At 43.8% G+C, this 12,094-nt stretch overlaps 1 protein-coding gene across 2 annotated transcripts in view; it reads right to left on the bottom strand.

The window, feature by feature from the left end:
- MLANA (melan-A) overlaps nucleotides 1–12,094 on the bottom strand; it is a 33,874-nt gene that overhangs the window by 16,539 nt on the left and 5,241 nt on the right. The window contains exon 1 of one of the 2 annotated variants that reach the window (XM_030567876.1): nucleotides 6,673–6,712. The exons of the other annotated variant lie outside the window; for it this stretch is intronic. The gene's annotated coding sequence lies outside the window, so the exon portion shown is untranslated. Of the gene's footprint in view, nucleotides 1–6,672; nucleotides 6,713–12,094 lie in introns of those variants that run through there. 2 annotated transcript variants of the gene reach the window in all.

Genomic DNA, 12,094 nt, shown 5'->3' with positions numbered 1-12,094 from the left:
ATCTTGTGTGTGTGCAGTTGGACGGTGTGAGATTGTGGAGCCCAGACCTGCAGATCTCTCCTGGCACAAAGTGCCAACTGTAAGTCCCAAGGTAACCTCATACAAATGATGATGTTCTGAAAGCGCCAAACTCTCTTCAGAATAAAACGGAACCATCTGAACAACTTTTTGAGCCAGAGCAAAAAATGCTTGCAGCTTCCTTCTGTAAGAGACTGAAGCAAAGGAACTTTTCTGCCACATGTCTGGCTCTCATTTCTGACTGATATGTGGAACTGGATATATTTGCATAGCAGAGACAGGGCTGGCTGCAAAAGACAGACAGGTGAATCTGCTGCAAAGGGGACTGAACTATGTCCAAAAATCTCCCTAAAACCCAGACAAAATAAATACTCAAGAGAAGAAGGAATGTCTTGTGGTTAAGACACTGCACCAGGAATCAGGAAATTTGGGTTCAGTCCCCAGTTCTGTCACCAAATTTCTGTGTGGCCTTGGGCAAGTTATTTAGCCTTGCTGTGCCTGTGTTTCCCCATTTGTCAAAAGGGGCTAATGCTCCCATACCTTACCTGAGGTTTTGTGATGCCAAATCCATAAATATATGTATGTGTTCCAATATTGTAAACAAAAATATAGAATAGGGCCAAGTTACAGCTGTGCCCTGGGTTGCTGTGCTGGAAGGAGGCAGACACAATTGGTCTGAGGCACTGGAGAGCACAATTAGGGATGCAGCAGTCATGACCAAATAGGTGAGCAGTGTCATGATGAGGTTATACCCCTGTGCCTGGACAAGACAGTGCAAGCTATGCCTTTGTACAGGTAGAATAAACTCTGCTGTTTGTCATGCTTCACCCAGCACAAAATAATTATGAAACATTACAAAGGTCTAATGTCTTCTGACATCACCTTGTACTTTTCAACCTTCCCAGCCTAGCTCTGCCACATAAGAGGCATGATTTAGCCCATAATGTACGCAGCAACTTAACTCTCTCCTGCTCCTGAGTGCAAATATATCATCATTTCGGTTACTGCTCATAATTCAGGCTCTGGTTAGTTTTAGTAATCATGGAATTAGACTGGATACCTTCATTATTAGCATAATTAATAATGTTACTGTAGCTAGATTTCTGGGAGTTTTCCCTGCCCTGCAGGTACTAGAATGATCTGTTATTGGCAGTACATTTTCAGCAAGTTTCTACTTTTACCCACTTTCATGCTTAGGTACAAGGAAGTCAACTGACCCATCCAAGGATACACAAATGAGACAGTAACTCACCTGGAAGTAACACCTAATATCTCCTGTCACCTCACTCCTGTGCTCTAACTACTAAAATGTGATTTGTGCAGAACATTTCAAAAGTCCCCACATTCTCATCTTGCCACTGTGACTTCCCTATGGAAGGACAGGAGGAAAGGAATGCTTTATGTGTAGGGAAACGTCCCCTTCTCCAGCAGCTGACTTCCAAAAGGATCTTTTGATTAAAATGTAAAAACTGGGTTGCAAGTACAAGTGGCCTTTCTAGTATCAGACTGCTTCCTAGTTCAGAGCTCTCTCATGGTTGCCAGCATGAGTGCACAGGAAGAGAGGACACAGGGGGCCCCTGCACAAAAGGCAGCCAGAAAGTTGTTGACAGTGTGTGTGATGGGGAAGCAACCAGTGCTGTTCAGCTTACAGAGCAGATGACCATGATCCCATCTAACTCTGCATACCAGCAGGGCAGTGCTGGGAGCAGTGCTACATCTCCACAACTGACCAGCTGCAAAGACATATTGTTCCCCTCACCCATCACTTGCTCAGGCAGGCACTGAAGGCGCTCCCCTGGCTCTCAGAACCACAATGTAGCTCTAATATTGTTACCAGTATTAGGGCACGTCAGATATGTGTAGTAAGTTTGTCAGGCAATAAGAATAGGTGGCAATTTGTACTCTTTTATTAATCTACATTTGAAGATTCTAAATAACCTTCAAAGATTCATGAAGTCACATGTTACGGTTGTGCGTTAGACAAATAATAGTATCTCCATTCTGCAGATGGAGAAACTGAGGCACAGCAAGTGTAAATGTTACAAGTCAGTGGCAGAGCCAGGAATAGAGTTCAGAAATCCTGAATCCCAGTCTCCTGTTTGAATGCAACCCATTTAAGGAAATTCTCCATAAATATTTAATTTACCCTCGGTCAAAGTCTGATCCTGTGAATTCAGTGGAAGTTGAAGATGCTTAGCATCTAGCAGGATCAGGCTCACAGAAAGGAGAAAAATTCAAGTACTGAGCTTTGTGACGCTTAAATGAAAGGCACTAGGTAAGAGCAAAGTGATTTTTTTTTATTAATTATTATTATTATTATTTCTTAATCAGTTTTTCTTTTCTTTTTATTTAAGCGCCAACAATGGCACCTTAAGAGGCAGGAAACACCATTGAGGTGAATGAGGTACCAAAAAAAGGGGGAGAAGGGGCAGAGCAAATCTCTCTTCATGTAAATGGCTAGTACTGTGACACAATCATTATAAAAGCTACGTTACAGCAGAACTATGTAACCAGTTACAAAAGGGATTGTTTGACTTGAAGATATTTTCATACTGAAAGTCAACTGCTAAGTGTCTTTTTAATAAGTGAGCGACAAACACATCAGAATAAACCTTTGTTAATTGTCATCAGATTAAAAGTCTGGGGGGGGGGGAAGCAAAGAACACAAACAGCAATGCATGCTGAAATCCACTTAATGTCTGTGCCGTGTAATCACTGTACAATCAGATACTTTCTAATCTTTATCTGGGGTTATAAATTGGCCCTGACTACACCCTTACACATCAGTCTTGCCCCCACAACTTTCAGGTGTTACAAAGCTGCTGCTAATGATTGTTCCTGGAGCATAGAGGTAAGAAGCCAGCTTATTTAATAAAATCTTCCTTTCCTATTCCGTTGTCATTTAAGTGAGGGATAGTCTAAACTAATATAGGCAATAAGGAAGCTCACATACATATCTTAACAAGAAGGCTGAGAATGGCAGAATGTTGCCTAGAAGGCTGTCTAAAATAATTAAAGCATAACACCATACTATGGATTATTTTACCTTCTTCAGATAACAGCAGCCCAGGTCTGAGCTGGATATGCAGCTCTTTCTCTACTTTCCAGCGTCACATAAACTCTTGTATTGCAAACCACCAGTTCCTGTTATTCATTCTTCTCCATGTTCAGTCTAGTCAAACAAACCAGTCTCTCTCATTTGGGATATGTGCATTGTACAGGATTTTTAGCCCAACCAGCAGTATAAGATAGGAACTCCTTTTTATCTAAGTCATTTGTACGCTCTTCCTACACTCAGAGAGGCAGTTGTACACTATTCAGAAACCAGAGAAAGCAAGGTTGGGGTGGGGAGGTAGGTGGGTAAGAATTCATAATGGGTGTGGTTGTATTTGTATTAGGCATGGGTGTTTGGATCGACAGTTATGGTTCACCCCAAGAATCGGGCAAGCCTGAAAGTTTGGATCTGAATCATGCCAATGTTTGTTGAGAACTAGAGTTTGGTTGTGGCTCATCTCACATTTCTGAGTGTGTATGCCATGGGTCAGATCCTTCACCATACCTGAGGAGTACACGATACAAGGCAGCTCAAGGGGACTGCAAAGGTGCTACAAAACTTGCCTTTGTGCTCGCCAAATCCTGGGGCTGCTGCATGCACAATCAGACCCTTTTACCACATTAGAGCTGGATTGCAAGGTTCTTTCATGGGGCCCAATTCCTTTTGTGAATAAGTGCTTTGCTGCATCGGGGCCTGAGTTTGCACTGTACTTCGCATCTCCCAGCTCTGGCTGCTAGTTTTTGGTTGCTGATTCTGTGCTTGGTAAGAATATATTTCACTGTGGTATAGGTAGTCTACTGGTGTTACTCTTCTGTGCAGGGTTCTGTAGCAGTAGCTTGTTTGGTTTGCTTGTCCTAGTGATCCAGTGATTTAGGTGCTAGTGACTTTATCAATTTTCAGTGTGGAGGTATATTAGTTTGTTTGTTCCACTGGCCAGGAGGGAAGTACGGTTAAGTCTTTGGGAGTGATATTATTAAAAATGGATATTTTCTTTTGGTTTTAGCTTTTAATCCTCTGGTGCATTGCAGGGAAAGGGAATGTTTGCTGCTTTGTCTGAGGTGAAACCAGGCATTTAGGAGTCATTTCTCAGTGCTGATTAAGAGGAGAAAATAGACCCAGTTCTGCTCTGCAGCAGATTGACACAGCTATGCAGAGGAAAGAGTAAAGGAATGTTTTGAGACTCTTCAGGGCTCAGCTCAAATCTGTGGGAGGAATAAGATGAGCTCCTTAGCACCACAGAGGAAAAGGGGAGGAGGATGGGTCAATGTAGCACTGTGTTTTCCTCTTCCTTCCCCCCCCATGCAATAGTAAACTCAGAGGCTTCAGCCAAATTATACTTTATTGCTGATATGAATTCTGGATTGAAAAAATATGCTGGAATGCTACATATCCCATACCAGCCCATTTCAGCCTTCGCTGTAGAAGGTAGGTTGCCAGGTTCAATACACAGCATCCTCAGGTATAAGTGTTACTGTCTAAACTACAAACTGCTGAACTAAAAACAAATGTCAAAACCATTTGCAGATGCACTTCAGCTCTTCAACTGTGTATGAGCAGTTTTGGTACAATTATTATTGATGTTAGGGAGCAATGGTAAAATGACAATTATCTCCCTCTCCTAAAAACCCTTAATAATATTTTTGCACTTCAGTAGTGTCTCCCATCAAAAGGTCTCAATGTGTATTACAAACCTGAGAATTAAGACACACAAATTCAGTGTAAACTTTTCGTGCTCAGTGCAATTGATGTTCAGGCCCAATGTATCTCAAGTTCAGAATCCAAAATTTGAGGCACACAAAAACAGTGGCCATTTCTTAAAATGTTGGCCCAAATTATTTGCCCAGTGTCAACTGGAGCCACATCTAAAGGCAATGTTAATGGGTGAAAATGGGTGTATATGAGGGTGAGGGAATACAAAATGAGGTAAATAGTGAAGGGCAAGAAGTAGGTAAAAGAAGATGAGAATTCAAATGGGTGTAGGGGAGGCTACTTTAGCTTACACCTGCACTCTCCTGTTCCTTTCTTTTTCTGTTACCCCTTGTCGACTGGCTCCTCAGTACATGTTACACCAGCCTAGACTCCCTCCTACCACTTACCAGCTTACACCACCACTAGACATTATATCTGAATTTGATCTAGCAAATCTTTAGGAGATCTGGGAATAGAATCCATATTTCACAACCTTATTCTTACCCTTAGATTCACAAATGGGATGTCTACACTATAAAATTAGGTCAAATTAGTTTAAGTCGACATTTAGCCTCCGATTTTACAAAGCTGATGCTGTATGTCCCCACTATGCACATTCTACTGGTGGAGCGCATCCTCGCTACCATGGCTAGCATCGATTCACGGAGCAAGGCAGTGTGGGCAGCTATCCCACAGTTCCTGCTGCAAATTGGAATTCTGGGTTAGTCTCCCTGTGCCTGATGGGACAAAACATTTTTGCCAGTTGTTTTGGATACATGTCATCAGCCTCCCATGATGCACTTGCCTCCTCCATCCCTTCCTGCGTCCCTGAAAAAAACAGCCAACAGTCATTTTCGCGTCTAAGCTTGGATTACCCGTGCAGATGCCATAGGATGGACCCCGCTCAGCTGTACACTGTTGTTGTGAGCATTGCAAACACTTCATGCATCGTCCTGCGGTATTGCAGAGCCTAACCAGGAGCTGCCACACAGAAGAATGTGATGCCATGCAAATAGCCATGCTGGAAGCCATGGAATGGAGCAATTTGCAGATGCTGGTGGCAGCAGCTGAACTTGTTGACATGGTGGAATGCGGCCTTTGAGCAGGGGAAATGAGAACAGACTGGTGGGACTGCATTGTTATGCAGGTATGGGATGAGGAGCAGTGGCTGCATAACTTTCGAATGCATAAGGCTACTTTCATGGAACTTTGCGAATTGCTTTCCCCAGCCCTGAAATGCAGCAATACTAAAATGAGACCTGCTCTGACAGTTGAGAAGCGACTGATCCTATGGAAGCTTGCAACGCCAGACCGCTACCAGTCAGTGGGGAATCAGTTTGGAGTGGGTAAAGCTACCGTGGGGGCTGCTGTGATTCAAGTAGCCAGGGCAATCAATTCATTTCTGCTAAGAATGGTAGTGACTCTGGGAAATGTGCAGGACATAATGGATGGTTTTGCCATGATGGGGTTCCCTAAATGTGGTGAGGTGATAAACGGAATGTATATCCCTATCTTGGCACTAGATCTTCTAGCCAAAGAGTACATGAACTCAAAGGGGAACTTATCAGTGGTATTGCAAGCGCTAGTGGATCACAAGGGCCATTCACCAACATCAAAATGGAATGGTTGGGAAAGGTACATAACGTGTGCATCCTTAGGAACTCCGGTCTCTTCAGAAAGCTGCAAGAAGGAACTTTCTTCCCAGATGGGAAAATTACTGTTGGTGACGTTGAAATGCCAATAGTTACCCTCGGAGACCCAGCCTACCCCTTGCTCCCAAGGCTCATGAAGCCGTACACAGGCACCCTGGACAGCAATAAGAAGCGGTTCAACCAAAGGCTGAGCAAGTGCAGAATGGTGGTGGAATGTGCCTTTGTATGTTTAAAGGGGCGCTGGTGCAGTTTACTCACTAGGTTAGACCTCAGCGAAAGCAATATTCTCATTGTTGTTGCTGCTTGCTGTGTGCTCCATAATATCTGTGAAAGTAAGGGGAAAAAGTTTCTGGTGTGGTTGGGGGTTGAGGCAGATCACTTGGCTGCTAGTTATGAGCAGCCAGCCACCGGGGCAATAAGAAGAGCATATTGAGGCGCACTGCATCTCCAAGAGGCTTTGAAAACCAGTTTCATGACTGACACAACACTGATGTGACAGTTGTGTGTGTTGTTCCTTAGCAAGCTGCCCCCTTTTTTGCATGTACTGCCCTGTAAACTAAACCTCCACTAACCACAGTGTGCACAGTGAATAAAGAGCCTGTTGTCCTCAATCCATGCATTTATATTATGCTAAGAAACACTGAACAGAGACCTCAATGAATAGCAAAGATGACATGGGGGGAAGGGCAAGGACATGTAGCTTATTACAATTGCACTGTCTAGCAATCAAAGCTGTGAGAATGAGAGCCTTCTGCTCCATGAAGAATCCCCTGGAGTTGAGTTCAAGGGATAATGGAGCTCCTCCCCCCCACATTCTAGGACATCTGGGAGAGGAGGATATGGAACTTGGTGAGGAGGACAGCTGGTTCATCATTGGGTGCAGCAGGACTCTAGGGTCCAGCTGCCTTTACTGCACTTCAACCAGCTGCCTCAACATGTCTGTTTGCTGCCCCATAAGCTGCAACATCTCTTGCGTGTTACGCTCCTGTTCCTGGCAGGCTTTCCAGCCCTCTTGGTTGGAGTGCATGCTCTCTGACAGTGTAAGCCTCCATGCAGTCAGCTGAGCCCTGTCAGTCTTGGAGGAACGCATCAAATCACAGAACATATCTTCCCTTGTCTGTTTTTTTTTGCCTTCTAATCTGGGAAAGCCTTTGTGCTGGTGTGGAGGAAGCACCCACAGACAAAGTTGCAGCTGCAAGGAAACAAAAACCACAAGGGTAGCCTTACAGAACATACATTGTTGAAAACAGAAGGTTAACTCTTGCAATGAATGAAACACTTCACCGCAGTAAATACATTCCATGAGGTACACAGACACATTTTGTCTTTTAAATGAAGCACCTACCAGTAAGGTACAACACATGGCAGAGTGCTGGACAGCAGATTTCAGTTTGCAGGCAGGCATGGTAAGCATAAACAAAAGGATAGGTGGTGTCAGGGCACCCTGGGGAAATTTTTTGGTGTGGAAACTCTTGGCACATAAACAGGCTTTTCTGGGGAGCATCCTTTGTGTAGCTGGATTGGCCGCCACTGTATCCCAATTGTTTACCTCAGATTAAACATTAACCATAATCAGAGCCTTAACTAGAGATTTTTGCGCCCGAGGCAAGGGATGGGGCGGCACGTCTGGCTCTTCAGCGATGGGTTCCTTTCAGAGGGAAGGACCAGCCACTGAATTTCGGCCAAAGAGACGGATGTGCCGCCTCTCTCCCTTGCTGACGACCGGCGGCAATTTGGCGACGGGTCCCTCAGTCCCTCTCGGGTGATGTACTTGCTGCCGAATTGCCGCTGAAGGAGAGACTTTCTGTGCCCCTCACTTTCCACACCTGAGGCAAGTGCCTCACTCGCCTTGCCCTCGCTACGGCACTGACCACAATTGCATTCTTAACCTAGGGTTGGCCATGAATGTAGATGCTCAAGCCATGGGTTCTCAAACTCTGAGTCTGCTGACTTGAGTCCTGCTAACTTTGGGCTTACATTGCAGCGTAGACATGCCCTTTAAGAGAGAGTCCCCTCAGAGGTGATTTGGTTCTGATTACTGTACACACAGGAGACAGAAGGCTTTGAAGTTGAGATATAGAAAGAGTTATTCATTCTGTTGGTTTACTGTTCATGACAAATAGTTCATTGTCTCAATATCACTTCTACTCTTGGGGGAATTGTGCATCACTGCACGTGCACAGAATTCATGACCCTGTGGATTTCTGAAGGGGAAGCAAAGGGAAGCCACAAGAACGGACAGGCGCCCCTCCCTGGCACTAGGCAGGTTGGTTTGGACACTGTGGCCTGGTCTACACTAGGGGGCGGGGTCAATGTAAGATACGCAACTTCAGCTATGTGAATAGCGTAGCTGAAGTCAAAGTATCTTATTTCGACTTACCTCCCATCCTCATGGTGCGAGATCGATGGCCGCAGCTCCCTCTGTCGACTCTGCTACCGCCGCTTGCTCTGGTGGAGTTCCGGAGTTGACGGGAGCACATTCTGGGATTGATATATTGCGTCTAGATGAGACACGATATATCGATCCCCGATAAACTGATCACTACCCGCCGATGCGGCGGGTAGTGTAGCCATACCCCCAGAGTAGCTGGTAGAGACATAAATGAGCATAGGGGAGGGCAAGGGTGAAGAGGGAGGGCTGGGCTGTCATGTGTGAAGGAGAGAGAGACTCTGTCCCTTTCTCTCACTATTGCAGCATGTTCGGTATGGAAGGGCAGGGCTTTTGGGGTGTTTCTGAGGAGGTAGGCATGGGACAGGCTCTATCCCCTCAGGCAGAGCAGATTGTAGTAGCCTGCCTGCTTAGTGAATTGTTCCATTGTTTTTAGTGAATTCCCCCTGGAGTATGAAACAGGTGTAAAAATTTTAAAGCTCCTTTACATTGCCAAAGTGATGTAAAGGAGCCTTATTGTAAAGGACAGTGTGGTCTTATAAATGCTTATGGTGCTTTAGTGATTAGAACTGGTCTAAATTTCTGGACTGAAAACATTTCCTATCAAAATGTGCTTCATGAACTGTTTGCTATTGATCTTTCTGGAGATGTTCAGTAGCCAGTATAAATTTGTGAGTTTTGAGTCCCCAGCCCTCACTTGCTCTTCAGTTGTGTATGATGTAACACTGAGCGTATGGCTGCATATATTTGTAGACTAATAACTGGAAGTAAAGGGTCAATACTAGTTACATTATTAGAAGGGGTTTGTGGATTTCCTCCAATGCTCCCAAGCCCCATTCTCCATCCATTGTATTGTACTTTAAATAAATTACTAAAATAATTAAGACCAGCATGATTATATTGTGTAATTTTCCTCTGAGAGACTTGCTGTGCTCTGTATTAGTGTCACAGCTTCTGCTGTTTGTTTATTCAGTTAAAGTTAACAGACAGTTATGAAAATGTATGGAAATACATGAGACGTATTTGCTCTTTGGACAGGCAGCTTTGTGCAGTACTACCACCTGAATTCTGTTTTTCCCTCTTCTGGTCCATTCCATAGCCCATAATAAACATGCCCCACCCCCTTCACTTTTTCATGAGAAAATGTTGGGGATAAAAGAAAAATCTCTAGAGAGTTTAAACTTGTTTGAATTCCATTTTGAATTCCTTTTGCATGTAAGAGTTTTGTACTCCACTAAGAGGCTTTTCTTGGATTATGACCTGTTTCAGTTTACAAGTGAAAGATGGAGGGAATGCCCTCCACCTGGCTGCAAGAGAAATGACCTCTGATCAGATCCAGCCTCAATCAGCTCAGCTTCTGACTGTATCAGGAGTTAGTTTCTGCTCAGCCTGTGTGAATAAGCACATGGTTCTTAGCGCTTTAACCATGTCACTGCTGCCTTAAGTGTCTTTTGTGTGGTGATGGGGAGCTGTGAGGCTAATGTAGGGGAAAAGAAAGCTGATAAAATACACTTCCTGTCTTCTGCAACTCCCTTTGCTGTACCTCAATGCCCATCCTCCAGTTTGTTGGAGCACCACAGTGTTGTTGTTGTTACTTTTACAGTGCCCAGACCGGAAGTGTTTGGATAGCTTTACAGAACAACTAGTAAAAAACAAACCCTGCTCCCAAGACAAGTTGCAGCAAGTGATGGTAAGAAACATTAGGGAGAGGTGCGGGAAGGTATGAGGAATGGCAAAGTCATAACAACAAGATCACACAGTTACCCAGTTCAAGGATGTGATTGTCACAATGACTGAATTAAAAGTGCTTTTTTTTAATGTTTTTCTTTTTTTTTTAGTGTGTGATGTTATTCACTGACAAAAAACATTGACTAACTCAGTGGGAGATGGGTGCCTAAATATCTTTGAAGGCTCTTGGGCCTGGGAATTTTGTAGTTAATTTTAATACGAGCAGGAGCAGGCCTCAAGTCCCTAAGGATCAAATACTGAATTTTTATTCTCTTTCTCCAATTAAAATAATGCTTTAAATCAAATCACATGCTCCAGTGAACAGGCTTTCCTGACAGATTGCCCTGTGAGAAAATGGAGTGGCAGTAAAAGGATTATATCCTAAGATCAGCATATATTTACTTGACATAAACAAAGTCAAACTGAAAAACTGCTGAATCATTAGGTCCAAAATTAGGTCAAATCCTTTTGTTAAGAAACCAAGCTTCCTTCCTGAGAAGCATAGCTTAAAGGCTCTGTTCCATGGTATTTTTGACTGACGTTCAGGTCATATTGGAACATATGCATGGTGCAACATCCATCCAGCTGGACATAGGTTACAAAGTGCTATGCTAAGTGCTGCGTCAACTTTTCCGAGCACATAAGAGTGTTGTCAGTTGGTGAAGTCTCACAAAACTCTCTTCAATAAGGCAGAGAATTGGTTATAGACTCATAGACTCATAGACTCTAGGACTGGAAGGGACCTCGAGAGGTCATCGAGTCCAGTCCCCTGCCCTCATGGCAGGACCAAATACTGTCTAGACCATCCCTAATAGACATTTATCTAACCTACTCTTAAATATCTCCAGAGATGGAGATTTCACAACTTCCCTAGGCAATCTATTCCAGTGTTTAACTACCCTGACAGTTAGGAACTTTTTCCTAATGTCCAACCTAAATCTCCCTTGCTGCAGTTTAAGCCCATTGCTTCTTGTTCTATTATTGGAGGCTAAGGTGAACAAGTTTTCTCCCTCCTCCTGATGACACCCTTTTAGATACCTGAAAACTGCTATCATGTCCCCTCTCAGTCTTCTCTTTTCCAAACTAAACAAACCCAATTCCTTCAGCCTTCCTTCATAGGTCATGTTCTTAAGACCTTTAATCATTTTTGTTGCTCTTCTCTGGACCCTCTCCAATTTCTCCACATCTTTCTTGAAATGCGGTGCCCAGAACTGGACACAATACTCCAGTTGAGGCCTAACCAGCGCAGAGTAAAGCGGAAGAATGACTTCTTGTGTCTTGTTTACAACACACCTGTTAATGCATCCCAGAATCATGTTTGCTTTTTTTGCAACAGTATCACACTGTTGACTCATATTAAGCTTGTGGTCTACTATGACCCCTAGATCTCTTTCTGCCATACTCCTTCCTAGACAGTCTCTTCCCATTCTGTATGTGTGAAACTGATTGTTCCTTCCTAGGTGGAGCACTTTGCATTTATCTTTATTGAACTTCATCCTGTTTACCTCAGACCATTTCTCCAATTTGTCCAGATCATTTTGAATTTTGACCCTGTCCGCCAAA

This window comes from Gopherus evgoodei, chromosome 6 (genome assembly GCF_007399415.2).
Source record: "Gopherus evgoodei ecotype Sinaloan lineage chromosome 6, rGopEvg1_v1.p, whole genome shotgun sequence".
Lineage (NCBI taxonomy): Eukaryota > Metazoa > Chordata > Testudines > Testudinidae > Gopherus > Gopherus evgoodei.
The sequence above is the reverse complement of the archived record's forward strand: the minus strand, read 5'-3'. Positions and strand labels throughout refer to the sequence as shown.